This window comes from Chelonia mydas, chromosome 8, assembly GCF_015237465.2.
Source record: "Chelonia mydas isolate rCheMyd1 chromosome 8, rCheMyd1.pri.v2, whole genome shotgun sequence".
In the NCBI taxonomy this organism is placed as follows: Eukaryota; Metazoa; Chordata; order Testudines; family Cheloniidae; genus Chelonia; species Chelonia mydas.
This window is the reverse complement of record NC_057854.1, coordinates 98,716,706-98,732,492: the sequence shown is the minus strand read 5'-3', so window position 1 is coordinate 98,732,492 and position 15,787 is coordinate 98,716,706. Positions and strand designations below refer to the sequence as shown.

The window sequence follows — 15,787 nt, the reverse complement described above, 5'->3', positions numbered from 1 at the left end:
GATTGGAATAATGGAGACTTGGTGGGATAACTCACATGACTGGAGTACTGTCATGGATGGGTATAAACTGTTCAGGAAGGACAGGGAGGCCAGAAAAGGTGGGGGAGTTGCACTGTATGTAAGGGAGCAGTATGACTGCTCAGAGCTCCGGTATGAAACTGCAGAAAAACCTAAGAGTCTCTGGATTAAGTTTAGAAGCCTGAGCAACAAGGGTGATGTTGTGGTGGGAGACTGCTATAGACCACCGGACCAGGGGGATGAGGTGGACGAGTCTTTCTTCCGGCAAGTCGCAGAAGCTACTAGATCGCACGCCCTGGTTCTCATGGGCGACTTCAATCACCCTGATATCTGCTGGGAGAGCAATACAGCAGTGCACAGACAATCTAGGAAGTTTTTGGAAAATGTAGGGGACAATTTCCTGGTGCAAGTGCTGGAGGAACCAACTAGGGGCAGAGCTCTTCTTGACCTGCTGCTCACAAACCGGGAAGAATTAGTAGGGGAAGCAAAAGTGGATGGGAACCTGGGAGGCAGTGACCATGAGATGGTCGAGTTCAGGATCCTGACACAAGGAAGAAAGGAAAGCAGCAGAATACGGACCCTGGACTTCAGAAAAGCAGACTTTGACTCCCTCAGGGGACTGATGGGCAAGATCCCCTGGGAGAATAACATGAGGGGAAAAGGAGTCCAGGAGAGTTGGCTGTATTTTAAAGAATCCTTATTGAGGTTACAGGGACAAACCATCCCGATGTGTAGAAAGAATAGTAAATATGGCAGGCGACCAGCTTGGCTTAACAGTGAAATCCTTGCTGATCTTAAACACAAAAAAGAGGCTTACAAGAAGTGGAAGATTGGACAAATGACCAGGGATGAGTATATAAATATTGCTCGGGCATGTAGGAATGGAATCAGGAAGGCTAAATCACACCTGGAGTTGCAGCTAGCGAGGGATGTTAAGAGTAACAAGAAGGGTTTCTTCAGGTATGTTGGCAATAAGAAGAAAGCCAAGGAAAGTGTGGGCCCCTTACTAAATGAGGGAGGCGACCTAGTGACAGAGGATGGGAAAAAAGCTAATGTACTCAATGCTTTTTTTGCCTCTGTCTTCACGAACAAGGTCAACTCTCAGACTACTGCACTGGGCAGCACAGCATGGGGAGGAGGTGGCCAGCCCTCTGTGAAGGAAGAAGTGGTTCGGGACTATTTAGAAAAACTGGCCGTACACAAGTCCATGGGGCCGGACGAGTTGCATCCGAGAGTGCTAAAGGAATTGGCGGATGTGATTGCAGAGCCATTGTCCATTATCTTTGAAAACTCATGGCGATCGGGGGAAGTCCCAGAAGATTGGAAAAAGGCTAATGTAGTGCCCATCTTTAAAAAAGGGAAGAAGGAGGATCCTGGGAACTACAGGCCGGTCAGCCTCACCTCAGTCCCCGGAAAAATCATGGAGCATATCCTCAAGGAATCAATTCTGAAGCACTTAGACGAGAGGAAAGTGATCAGGAACAGTCAGCATGGATTCACCAAGGGAAAGTCATGCCTGCCTAATCTAGTTGCCTTCTATGATGAGATAACTGGTTCTGTGGATGAAGGGAAAGCAGTGGACGTGTTATTCCTCGACTTTAGCAAAGCTTTTGACACGGTCACCCACAGTATTCTTGTCAGCAAGTTAAAGAAGTATGGGCTGGATGGATGCACTACAAGGTGGGTAGAAAGTCGGCTAGATTGTCGGGCTCAATGGGTAGTGATCAATGGCTCCATGTCTAGTTGGCAGCCAGTATCTAGCGGAGTGCCCCAAGGGTCGGTCCTGGGGCCGCTTTTGTTCAATATCTTCATTAATGATCTGGAGGATAGTGTGGATTGCACCCTCAGCAAGTTTGCGGATGACACTAAACTGGGAGGAGTGGTAGATACGCTGGAGGGTAGGGATAGGATACAGAGGGACCTAGATAAATTGGAGGATTGGGCCAAAAGAAATCTGATGGGGTTCAACAAGGACAAGTGCAGAGTCCTGCACTTAGGACGGAAGAATCCAATGCACCGCTACAGACTAGAGACTGAATGGCTAGGCAGCAGTTCTGCAGAGAAGGACCTAGGGGTGACAGTGGACGAGAAGCTGGATATGAGTGTACAGTGTGCCCTTGTTGCCAAGAAGGCCAATGGCATTTTGGGGTGTATAAGTAGGGGCATTGCCAGCAGATCGAGGGATGTGATCGTTCCCCTCTATTCGACATTGGTGAGGCCTCATCTGGAGTCGTGTGTCCAGTTTTGGGCCCCACACTACAAGAAGGATGTGGAAAAATTGGAGAGAGTCCAGCGAAGGGCAACAAAAATGATTAGGGGACTGGAACACATGAGTTATGAGGAGAGGCTGAGGGAACTGGGATTGTTTAGTCTATGGAAGAGAAGAATGAGGGGGGATTTGATAGCTGCTTTTAACTACCTGAAAGGTGGATCCAAAGAGGATGGATCTAGACTATTCTCAGTGATAGCAGATGACAGGACAAGGAGTAATGGTCTCAAGTTGCAGTGGGGGAGGTTTAGGTTGGATATTAGGAAAAACTTTTTCACTAGGAGGGTGGTGAAAAACTGGAATGCGTTACCTAGGGAGGTGGTGGAATCCCCTTCCTTGGAAGTTTTTAAGGTCAGGCTTGACAAAGCCCTGGCTGGGATGATTTAGTTGGGATTAGTCCTGCTCTGGGCAGGGGGTTGGACTAGATGGCCTCCAGAGGTCCCTTCCAACTCTGTTATTCTATGATTCTATGATTGGTGTCTTACGCTGAAGTCAGATTGTACTAGGGTGTGTGGCTTTAAAGTGAAAACTGGAATGACCGGTCCCCCAAAGGCAGAAGCAAAAAATGAGTGAAGGCAACACACATAACACTGCATATGTAAGTAACTAGGGGCACCTTTATCACATCTTCTGTGGAGAGGTCTTTCTGTGCAGACCTGACATGCCTAACTGTAGATCAAAGGGAGCTCAGCCTCAGTGGCCCAAATGTGAAACATGTTTTAACTTAATAGGGTTAGAATAATAGTGGTTTGGATTGTGTGTGGGAGAAATCTGCGTCTGTAATAAAGTGAGAGGGACAGATGTCCTGTTAAAGATACTCCCATGGCTGTGATTCTTCACTGCCAAAGCCAGGCTACTACCTACCCTCCCACAACTTCCAGAGAGAGATTGGCCGGCCAGAGATTTGGATTACAAGCCAGCACTTGCATTAAGAACAGACACACACAGAGCAGGAGGAGGGAGAGAGAACAAATGGGGCAGGGGAAGTTGGAGGAAAGCAAGATGGGTTCTCGATGGAAAGCCCGCTCTTCACCTTTGAGGAAAATAAAAGGCTAGGTGTCCTGGAGCAAAGCAGAGATGGCCATGCCAAACAGCTTGAGAAATCTACCAGGACTCTAGTCAGTCAGCTCCTGCTAATCTCATTTTATGGCGGTGCACAAGAGGAGACATTGAAATAAAGATGCTCTTCATTTGGATAGTGGAATCCTTTTCACCAACAAGTTTGTAGCATCTTGCCTACAGAAGCTGCTTTAGTCCAAAACTGGATTGGCAATCACCTAAGATAGTGTTTCAGAGGGGTGCCGTGACAGAGGGAACTTTCACTGCGAGATGAGGCCAGCTAGTCAGTAGACTCCAACATCTGGAAGCTAATCCCCAGAGCACAGGCTGTAGGAAGAGGCTGCTGGCCAAGAGAAAGGGCAGGAGGACAGATGGCCCAGGCAGCAGGGAAAGGGAAAAGACAGGCAAGTGGCCCAAGGAAGGGAAAGACATGGAAGATTCTCCTTCTTGACTTGAGGACAGAGAACCCAAATATTCATCACCTAGGGCAGAGACACACCTACGGCTGCCCCTGACTGGCTAACTTTTGCAAAAGACAAATCGGTCCTGTCACTTGGGCAGATACTGCAGCAGCTAGTACTGCATTTTCACACCGAAGCTGCCACATTTACACACAGATGTGAGAAGCAACATAAAAACTATGGGGTCAGGATCCTTCTCCGTCCTGCCTGGTAGTAGCTGCTAGTCAGTAGGGCCACTGAAGCACTCTCATTCACTTTCTAGGTGCTCAAAGCTTCCTGATGTCTGAGAGTCAGTGAAATACAGGTGCTCTTAGGTTCAAGTTCCTGGCAGAGTGAATTGCTCCCTGACATCCGCAAGAACCTGCAAAGTGATTTGCTCTTCGATATCTGTTTCAAATTCAATAAACTTTACAGCAGCCGCATCTAACCACAGTGTGTTTTATCCTTTAACCGCTGCCACAGCTATGTAGTGAAACACATTTTTTCATCTTTCCCTATAGAGTTCAATTAGCACATGATCTAGGCTGTTATCTAAGCATGAAGCAAATGCCGTTAATGACCAGTGTGATTTATGGCATCATTTAACGAGGTAAGATCCAATGTCACAAACGCATAGGGAGATCTGGATGCTCTTGTTCGAATCACAAACCAGGGCCAGCTGCTTCTAAGTTTGTCTCTGCCATCTCCATAATAGTGGAAAAAATTGTAAAGTGGTCTTGAAATCTCCATAATTTTGATTGGCTAATCCAGTCGCATGGTTTTACTACGTAGCTTACTGATTTCCATTTCTTTTGTGGTGGGCACGTACAGGACAGGCTATGGCCGTGCAGGTTTCCCACACGCTATCTTGCTAATGTACCTCAAGCACATTGACCATCTCTAGTGGTGAGAGGGGGGATTAATCTCCATAGCCTATTCAGTCCCTGGACTCGCTGTGACTGCTAACAGGGTGGTCAATGAGTGCCAATTGCGATGGTGATGTCAATGCCTGTCTTCAAGAAACTAGCCTGAAGACCACTTCACACAGTGCAACAGGGAGCAAATGCATAGAGTCCTATCCAAATAATGCTCATGCGAGCAAGCTAACAGCTTATTAAACACAAGTGTGGATGTGTACCTCCCTCTTGCAAGAGTTAAATCAATGTCAGCATCAAAGAGTGTCTGATTCTACACCCATTCCCTGATTATGCTTCTCTAGGGGATATGCCTGAGGCATCAGCCATGTCAATATCACTGCTACCCACAAGAACTGACCGCCACAGATATTTGAGTGCTTCCGAAACGTATTACTCGGAGTATTTCTAGACTCTAGTCCTGGCCAGGCACTCACCACTGGTAAATATGCAGCTTTGTTGTGACGCCGTCAAAGCTGGTGGTAGCTGGCTGTCAACAAAGGAAGTTGGCAGTGTCATTAACTATTGTTTGCATGAATGAAGATTTGCCCTACGGAGAAGCCCTTTCGAATTAATGGAAGAGTGTAATCTTTCTGTAAGGCACTTTAACCGTCCTCTAGAATTGAAAAGATAATGATATCCATGCTGTAGTAGCCTAATGAATGGTTCAAAAAATCTGTAGAAAGGAGTCCATTTGTGTAGTAAATTCGATAGGTCTTTTAAAGTCATTTCTATAGAGTTTTATTGGTTTCCTCCACATTAACTTCTATACAACTTTTGCATATGGATTTGTTTGTCAGAAGAATGGGACAGTAGAACCTCAGAGTTGCAAACCCCAGAGTTACAAATCAACCAGTCAACCACACACCTTAGTACGCAATCAGGCAGCAGCAGAGACCAAAAAAAAAAAAAAAAAAAAAGCAAATACAGTACTGTGTTAAACATAAACTACTGAAAAAAAGGGAAAGCAGCATTTTTCTTTTGCACAGTAAAGTTTCAAAGCTGCATTAAGTCAATGTTCAGTTGTAAACATTTGAAAGAACAACCATAACTGTTTGTTCAGAGTTACAGACCTTTCAGAGTTACGAACAACCTCCTCTGAGGTTCTACTGTATTCACGAAATAGATCCAATAAGGCCCTGGGAGACAGAGAGGGAGTTATGCCATGTTTACAAGTATATTATATTACAGGGATTGGCAATCTTTGGCACACGGCCCACCAGGGTAAACACTCGGCCGGACCAGGCCAGTTTGTTTACTGCCATGTCCGCAGGTTCGGCCGATTGCAGCTACCACTGGCCGTGGTTCTTCGCTCCAGGCCAATGGGGGCTGCAGGAAGCAGCGTGGGCCGAGAGATGTGCTGGCCACCACTTCCTGCAGCCTCCATTGGCCTGGAGCGAAGAACCACAGCCAGTGGAAGCCGCAATCGGCCGAACCTGCGGACGTGGCAGGTAAACAAACTGGCCCGGCCCGCCAAGGGGTTTACCCTGGTGGGCCGCATGCCAAAGGTTGCTGATCCCTGTTATATTATTTATTATTGTAAGGAGGAGCCCTAATCATAGACCAGGACCGCATTGTGCTAGGTGCTGTACAAACTACACGACACATGTAACATATAGGAACGACATGGGCACATTGAGTGCCAAATAACCATGCTTACTAACTGTATACAACATGCAAGATAACCCGGCTCTGCAGGGTTCTGGTGACATCTAAACCATATAACCCACTAGAGCACTCACAAAATATTTAGAGGGATACAACCGATTGACTATACAGTGAAAGGTTCCTGTTAGAGTTTCTGTTCACAAATTCTGTGAGGTCTGATTGGTGCGGTCAGTGCTGTGGTGGGATGGAGCAACCATTTAAGAATTCACATCACCACTACACGCTGCAGGGTGGGAACCTAGGTTGGTAGGATGGAATTATCCCATCTGGAACACAGGTGGCTGGGACACCAAAGCTAAAGTCCCGGCTCTTGTGAAAAATGTGATAAGATTGTTTACCACTTTGTTATATATATAATATATAAAATTTAAAGCAGCATTTCATAGTGGCTAGAGCACTAGACTGGCACTCAGGAGACCTGAGTCATAGTCTAAGCTCTGCCACTGGCCTGCTGGGAGATCTTGGGCAAATCACGTCATCGCTGTGTGCCTCAGTTTCCCTATCTTTATAAAGCGGATAACGATACTGACCTCTTTTGCAAAGTGCTTTGTGACCTACTGATGAAAAGTGCTACATAAGACCGAGGTGTTATTATTTTGTTGTTGTTATAATCCAGGGATGAAGACAGTGGAGAGGCAGATGAAGGAGATATACGCTGCAGAGGCGAAAGGTTAAATGTCTTGCTATGGGTCCACTGAAAGTATGATTATGTAAGCTCTGGTGGGATGCCATTGTTTATCCCTCAAAACACCCCATCAACCCCATTCCAATAAGCAGGTCAACTTTGTGGCTCCAGTCCAGAAACTGGAAGAGGGAGCTGTGTAGCAATGTGGGAGAGGGGATGACCTTTGTTACTTCAGTTGAGAGTCGTTATAGTCCTGGCTTGGGAAACACCTGCCAATAACCAGCAGGGCCTGATCAAAGATGTCAGATGTTGTGGCTTCTCCTCCAATCCTCTAGGTAATCAGGCGGGAAACCGGAGAACTTGTTATTGCAGTCAAAATCTGCCTGATCACCAAACAGCCAGCAATTTTTTGAAAATGACCCAACCCGCCCACGTGAAAAAGAATCCGTGCTCAGCATCAGCCATTGTAAAGGGTCAGCAATTTTTAATATCCGGTAACTTCCCTCTCTCTCTCTCTGTGTACTTTTCTCTTTCCTTCTCTATGCATATATCTGTGCATTCCTGCACTTGGAAAGGAGAGGGGTGGATGTGAGGGGCTCTTGGCACCACATAACTCAGGCAGAACAAAGAGGAGACATAGCAAATACTTAAGCACTTTAAAACCTCTCCGGTTAGGAGCGGGAAAATGTCATTGGCAGCTCTGATGTGGGAGTGCTGGGTGGGGTGCCACAGAAAACAGCTGAAGGGACTGATGTGGTAGGAATGGAAAGCATATGGCCAGGAGAGCAGAACACCTTTTGTAGAGTCCTTTTTTACCTGGTTTGGTAATGGCCAGTGGTATAAACTGGCACAGAGTTATGCTAATGGCAGCATTGGGGATGTACGGAACGCCGGGGGCTTGGCTCATCGTATGTCATAGTGTGGCCTCTGCACAGCACCCCAAAGTCATGCGCGTACGAGTGACTTTACGTACTGCGTGCTGCAGATATTTGTGCAAAAAAAGTCTTGCAGAGTTTAGACTGGGCTACTTTGGGGAGGCGGAATATCTGTCTGCTTTTCTCAGCTCTGTAGCAAGATCCTCACTAAGCTTCAGGCAATAGATTGTCGTGACAGAGTTTGGGCTGAATCTGGCCACTTTGGGCTGCTTGGGTTTTGTTAGAGCCTAACTTAGTTATTTATGTGTTCAGAACCAGCACTGCCCCCTTGCCACACAGCTATAGGGCTGGAGATGGGAGAATGTTCCTAGCTTCATAGATTTTAAGGCCGGACGGAACAATTGGATCATTTAGTCTGACCTCCTGCAAGTGCAAGATGTAAAATTACACCCCGTTTCCCCTGCATTCAACCCAATTATTTGTGTCTGACTAAAGCATATCTTCGAGAAAAGTGTCCAGTCTTGGTCTGAAGACATCAGGAGATGGAGAATCCACTGCCTTAAAGTGCTGTTCTGTTCTGACAAGTGACTTTGACAAATGGCATTACCAGGTTCCAGGTGTGTTGGGTCTCTATCCAAACTGTCCAGTGTACAAGTAAAGACTTTTTTTTCACTGCTTGTCAAACTCACCCTGGGATCTGGAGACCCTTCTTGCTCATGCATCTCCTACAATAAAGATCTTGCAGTCGGAACTGTTTTATCTCATTAGCTTTAAGTGATGTGGCAGACAGATTTATGGAAGAGACCTGCACCGACTATGGCGAGTGGCCGATGTTACAACTCGAGAGCTAGCAGTCTGGACTCAACTCGCTTTCCTGAGCGCCTTGGTGTCCAACCAAACTAGGTCCTCCCTGAAACCCAACCCTCACTCCAGTTCCACTCGTCATGCTACATGAACTGAATTTACAATTTTTTAAAACGATGCATGGGTTGGAACTGAATCTCTCTCTCTCCCACAGCTCTCCTGGCTCTGCTAGGGTAGGCTAGTGGGAATCAAAATCGGCACGAATTAAATGTAGACACTAAGGTCAGCAGACATTTCAATGAATTTGCACTGGGAGAGGGTCAGCTAAAACAGTTTATAAAGCGGTGGTAATCCCAACTCTCCTCTACGGCTGTGAGACTTGGGTGACCTATAGAAAATACCTGGAATGCCAGCACCAGCACTTTCTTCGGAAGATATTCAACATAAGGTGGGAGGATCATCTCATTAATGTCAGTGTCCTCACAGAGGCCAACATCTTCAGTGTTTGAGGCCCTGATTATCCAGCACCAGCTGAAGTGGAGCGGGTACTGTGTGTACATGTCTGATGTACGCTTACCAAAACAACTGCCGTACACCCAACTGACCAAAGGAGAAAGGAAATGGGGAGGCCAAAAAAACCGCTTTAAAGACACCCTCAAGATAAACATCAAGAGATGTGGCATCAACACCACATACACAGCAGCCCAGGATAGGGATAACTGGTGAAGACTTGTCAGAGCGGGAATGTCCATTTTTGAGGAAAATCGCCTTGTCCTGGTGACAGAAAAATGCCAGAAAAGAAAGGACAGACAACTGTCACACAGCAATCACGGCCCAACCCTGTCTTCCAATGCCACCTGCAATGTCTGCCAATGAGCCTGCCGCTCAAGGATCGGACTCCTCAGTCACCAAAGGACCCGTAAAAAATAAAACCTGTGAAAGAGATCATCCTTGACCTCGAGGGATCACCGATGATGACTAAGACAGCACAGAAAAATCAAGATATGCGAACTGAGAATTCAATTCATCCGTTTTCATAGGGATCCCACTGTAACTCTTAAATAATTCAGTACTGCACATCCAAATGGCAGATTTTCAAGCTCCACCACTGAACAATTGTGGATCAGCCCTGTCCCAGTTCTTGACGGGGATTTAAGGTGGTGGAGGTGTGACTCAGCAGAAACCACATCAGCCAGCAACATCTTTTCCTCGAGGCATAATGCTGATAACAAGCAAAAGATGTTCACCTAAGTAAATGTGGAACAGAAAACCCCCCCAGCTCAGTATTAAGTCCATCCCTCTGAGCGCTGGCCTGAAATCCAGCCTTTCCAAAGGCGGTGTTCTCCTTGTAAATCTCAAGCACCATCCAGTGGCTTTACACTCTGCAGCCAAAATCTTCTCCCCTGCTCAAAGTCTGAGTAGGCCTTGTACATGAGTGCTCCACAAGGGCTAGGGGCTGAGAGAGGCCTTACCCTCAGCCTGCAGAGAGCCAGGGGATCTGTTCTTTCATTGCTTCTGCAGCTCATGAACCAGCCTGGTCTCTTCTTGAGTTCAACCACATTAGTCCTGCTGTTAATGAGAGAAGGCTCGGACCACTTCTAGCATGAGACCAATTTCAGCAGGGGCTGAGAAAAACAAAGGGAGGGAACTATGGGAAAGATATGGGTTATAAGAGCAAAATATATTGTGCTTGGGCCTTCCTACAGGGAGTAAACTCAGTCAGGAAGGCGGGATCAATTCAGAGGAGGTCAGTAATGGAGGATAATCCAAGGGATGAGTCATGGGGGGGGGTTCAGATGAGGATAGTGACATGGCTACTCAGAGCAGCCTGTAGCAGATCAGAGGAGCATCAGGGCATGCTGAGGTGGTGCAGCACATGACATGAATAAGGGGAGCCATAGGAGATGGGGTGGGGGCAAGATTTCGACAGATCTGTGAAGAGCTTTGAAAGTGGTGGAGCAGAAATGGAGCCATCACTCTGGGAAGTTCAGCTCAAGCTCGGAGAGGCAGTGTGATCTAATGGGCGGGTGACGGGGCTGGGAATCAGAAGACCTAGGTGCCATTCCCAGTTCTGCCACTGACCACCTGTGTGGCCTTAGTCAAATCACTTCACCACTCTATGGCTGTGTTTTCCCTCCCACCCTTTGTCTATCTAGATGGTAAAATATTTCGGGCCGGGGCTATCTCTTACTAGACGCATGTGTAGCACCTTGCACAATGGGTCTCTCTACAGAGCAACTGTGATATAAATAATAACATGAGAAAGGGGGAAATTACTCTGGGGAGGACAAGGACCATATTTTTCAGGAGACTGCTAGGAAGACCAGGGGAGAAAACACTGATGTGTTAAATAGTACTGGATCCTGCGACTGTGTCTCCTTTGCTCTGAGGGATCGAGAAACATTAGGCAAAATCTGGTTATTTTTCTTTTTTTTTAAAACAAACAATCTTTTCAATTAGACGGGTTTGTCGCAGAGGCAGTAAATCTATGCTTTATAAAAACAAACACTCTCATAATTAGTTCTATCCAGGAAGAAAATTAACTGTTTATCTTTGTGTAATGAATCAAAGGACCCTGCCAGCTTTACCAAGCCGCCTCTCCGCAGACTGAGGGTGGGAGCGAGGTGAGAAACACATGATATACAATGACGGGACATCGGGATACCATAGATCGCTCCCCTCTCTGCTTGTACAACTGTCCACATGAATTATGTGAAGTAATATTCCAGGCCAAAGAGTTACAGGGCTGTGCAATGGCTGCTACTTGAAGAAACAATAAATAACAAGGGGAACATTTGATACCCTCATTTGTATTAACATTTTTAACAGCGGGATCGCTCTGGCATACATGTGCAGTGGGGCAATCCGGTTCACCTGTCTAATTGGTAAAACCACAATGCCCTTTCACATACAGTGGAAGTTACACCAGGGCTGAGTCTGGCCCAACAGCAGTCAGGTAAATTAGCCTTGGTGTCTTTCCAACCTGAGTAATCACATTCACTCTTCTTGTAGAATTTCCACAGGTGGTTTCATTTGGATAACACACACGCCTTGTTCCACTGAAGAGGTGACTGCCTTTCAGTGATGGGTGTGGCAATCCCATTGGGCCTAATCTTGCCCTCAGCTCCACAAACAAAATGAGCAGGAAGGATGGCCTTTCCTTGTGTCTAGGGAATGAGTTGCCCTGGACTCTGGTCCCAACTCTACTGCCCACTTTCCACGTCACTCGACTTACTCCAGGTTTTCACTAGTGCCAATGAAATCAGAATCTGGCCCATATGTTCTCTAACACCCATTTCCCATCTGTAAATCAGGGATAATGTTTACCTGTGTCACAGAGATGCTGAAAAACTTAGTTCATTCATGCTGCTAACGCAGTTTGAGATTATTGGACCGAACCATTAAATATGCAAAATATCGTAGCTACCTGAAGGCTGTCATTATCTGCAGGCTGAATTATAGGGCCCTCTTTATTTGAATTAGGTTGGTGGCTGCAATATGCTAGGTGTTTTCCAGTCATGCAGGCTGCAGTGTCTGCTGCAAAGAGCACAGAACCTAAGCGACAAACAAGAGCCAAAAGGGGCTGGAGCAAGGATAAACATGGCTATACATTTAAAGATATAATTATGCGCCGTGTGACTTGGCCTCTTCTCAGCCACTGTCAGCTGGCAGTTTGTGGTAAACGGAAGAAGATCTTAAGGAGGGATTTAACCAAGGGGAGGGAAATGGCCTTACAGAGATTACGTACGTCTGATTCTGCAATTGACAGTGCATGGATGCACTGCCGAGTCCCTGTCAATAGCAGGATCAGGGCCACAGTGTGTGAAGTGTGAGGTGATCCTTCTGGATCCTGGAGATAAGCACGTGAATTTAGATACTGTCACCAGTCAGTAATTATGTTATTGTTTTTATTGTCACAGCAGCACCTTGAAAGCCTGGATCAAGGCGCCACTGAGCTAGGCACTGTGCGGACAAGCAGCAAAGTCCCTGCCCCACAGAGCTCACAGTCTAAGTGGCAGACAGAACACAACAGGGGGATGAAACAGAGCAACAAGGTGGGGAGGCTGGAAGCGCAAAGCAACATAAGCCAAACAGAGTTTAACATAAAGGCAGACGTCTCAGCTGGCCCCTCGCCTAACCAATGCCTATAATAGTGAGAAGGTGACTGTGGGTATGGCTACACTGCAGTGCATCCCTGGGCTCAGATTCAGGTTTGACCCCAAACCCGCCTTCTGACTACACACAGTTGGATCTGAGGTAGGCCTTGGCCCGAGGATCCCACAGGGTGGGTGGATTCAAGTCCGGGTCTCACTAGGACTCGCGCCCAAACTCCATTGTTTTGCAGTGTGGACGCAGCTCAGGCCTGCCCCCCAGATTCAGGCCTGAGAGGGCACCAATATTATTCCACAATCCCATGGGCCAATGTTCTTTGTCCTCCCTATCCCAAGAATAGCCAATCAACTCCCAGGAAGTGGAAGCAATTTCCCTTATTTAAGCAACCTAGGGTCAATATGCAGTGTGGCTGCTCAGGGCCTGGGCTTTCAAACCCAAGGTCCGCAGACTTGAGTCCCACTAACCCTGGGCGAGACATACCCTCTGTCTCTCCTTTCCCTGCAGTGCGGAGACTGTCAGCATCCGTGCCAACGGCATCAGGCATGTGGACAAGGTGGCTCTGATTCTCCAATCCTCTGCACCATAATGTTTGCACAAATTGGCTGTACAATATGCTGCTCAACCAGAAGGGCAGATCCATTCTCCACCCCTTCTAGCTGTAGGTGTAAACCCCACTGACGTGGCTAATTACTCCTGATTTATAATATGTCAGTGAGGGCAAAAGCAGGCTCAAAGCTCTCTTTCTGCGGGCTGGTCTGAAAAGCGGCTGTGTCTTCATTGCAAAAAAAACCCAAAACAGCTGCACACATAGAGATGTGCCTTGTCCACACCTATTTTGTGCAGTGAAGACGCTGTCACTGCTATGTTGATTTGCAGTCCGCTGCAAGCAAAGGGTGCAGAGGTTATCATTCAGAAGACCCCCAATTTTGAAAGCCACCCTCTTCCCCCAGCGGTCTCTGCCTTTCCCAGCAGCTCATCTATAAATCTGAAGAAGTAGGAAGTTGAAGTGCAGGTCATTGGAAACCTGATCATTCCCCCAGTTTGCCTGCTCATTAAGGTGAGGTATAACTTTACCTTAACATCACGCGCCTTTCACTTTTCATCTTGCAGCAGCCCCACCGAATGCTAAGCAGGTCACATATGGCCTCTGTCAGCTACACCACAACCTTTTGTACCTTTTAATAAAAACATCATGAGTGTTTTCTTTTCGTTTCCATTTGAACCTGGCCCATCTCGATGATAAGGCTTTGCTGAGCAGCTTTGCTTTCCAAACCCATGACTCTGTGGCCACGGCATGTCCGCTTGGAGACCATAGCCAGGCGTTGTGTGACTCTGTCCTTGTGTGTGACAAACAGGCACTTCATTAACTCCCTGCAGTGGGTTTGCAGATGTGCAATAATGAGAACTAGCCCATCCCCCTCCTTTTGCTTTTTCCAAGTGGGAAGGACTAGTTAGTTCAGCTAAAAGCAGACTGGATTTGTTATCGTGGTGCATAAGTAATTTTCATCATTTTTGAGACCTAAATGTTGGGATTCCCTGTCACCAGTAAAGAAACTGACACTTCAAAAAAATCTCAGTTTTTAAATTCAAAAAGTCTTTGAGATGAACAGCCATTTGTGCTGAAAGCAGGATGCATTTCCAGTTCTCAAAGACAACATGGCCCTTTCATGGAAATCTAGTGAAAAACCCTGCATCTGGATCGCTTATAACCTGAAATGAAGAGCTGAGTATCTGAAAGGAAGGGCAGTCTTGTCATTAAGACACCAGCTGGGAGTTCAGGACACAGAGGTTCTATTCCCTACTTTGTCACAGACATTTGTGGAACTTTTGGTAAGTTATCTAATCTCTCCGGGCTTTCGTATCCCATCTGCACAACGGGGTCAATAAAGCTTTCCTTTATCTGTCTTAGACTGTACGCTCTTTGGGGCAGGGACTGTCACAGAGAGGCAGGATGATCCAATGGTTAAGGCAATAGCCAAGATCTGGGTTCAATTCCCTCCTTGGCCACGAATTGCCAGTGTGACCTTGGATGCGTCACTCCTCATCTGTAAAATGGGGATAATAGCTTAAAGGGGGTTGGGGAGGATAAGTACATTACGATTGTGAAGCACTTTTAAAATCTACTGATGAAAAATGCTGTTGAAAAGCCAGATATTAGTAGCTGTCTGTAGAGTGCCTATCCCATTAGAGCCCTGATCTCGGATGGGATCACTAGGTGCTATGAGGGTGTTTGAGGGTGGTGAAACACTGGAATGCGTTATCTAGGGAGGTGGTAGAATCTCCTTCCCTAGAAGTTTTTAAGGTCAGGCTTGACAAAGCCCTGGCTGAAATGATTTAGTCGGGGATCGGTCCTGCTTTGAGCAGGGGGTTGGACTAGATGACCACCTGAGGTCCCTTCCAACCCTGATATTCTATGGTTCTATGATGAGTAATGTGAATAATAATTGTACATAGAATTTCACGAAAACATTTTCATCCCTTTTACACTGCTCTAGTGATCACTGTTCCCACTAAGCTGTACGCGTGCACAAAGATCCTAAACCCTGCGCACACGGTGAAAGACCGTGTGCACAAAAATGTGCACAGAAGCACAACAATTTGCACAGAAGAAATTTTTTGCGCGCGTGGCCTGTCAAAAATTTGCCAGAAGAAATTTTCTGGGCACACGGCCTGTCAAAAATTAGAGGGAACATTGCTAGTGATCATAACAACTGAAAGCACAGTCGCTTTTGATTTATAATTTCTTTGCACTGCTACCACCATCAGAGGCAAGAGAATGAAAGCTAAGCAGGGACGTGTTTTTATACTGTTGGGTTTCTTGGCTTGTTTTGTTTTAACATATTATTCCACTCCAACACCTAACAAATGCTTGGGGGAAAGGACATCTTTATTACAGAGTCAACACCCCTATCTTTTCTATTAAAGGCTGAGAGCAATACGTTTCACATACATTTACAGTATTATAATACCAGATGGGAAGGGAGTAGAGAGATGCAGGCTTA

At 46.5% G+C, this 15,787-nt stretch overlaps 1 long non-coding RNA gene across 1 annotated transcript in view; it reads left to right on the top strand.

Annotated features, from left to right (window-relative positions):
- LOC122461506 overlaps positions 1-4,217 on the top strand; it is a 43,833-nt gene extending 39,616 nt beyond the window's left edge. Inside the window, exon 3 of the long non-coding RNA XR_006283442.1 lies at positions 4,070-4,217. This is a non-coding gene — a long non-coding RNA (uncharacterized LOC122461506). The remainder of the gene's footprint in view (positions 1-4,069) is intronic.
- The last annotated feature ends 11,570 nt before the right edge of the window (positions 4,218-15,787 follow it).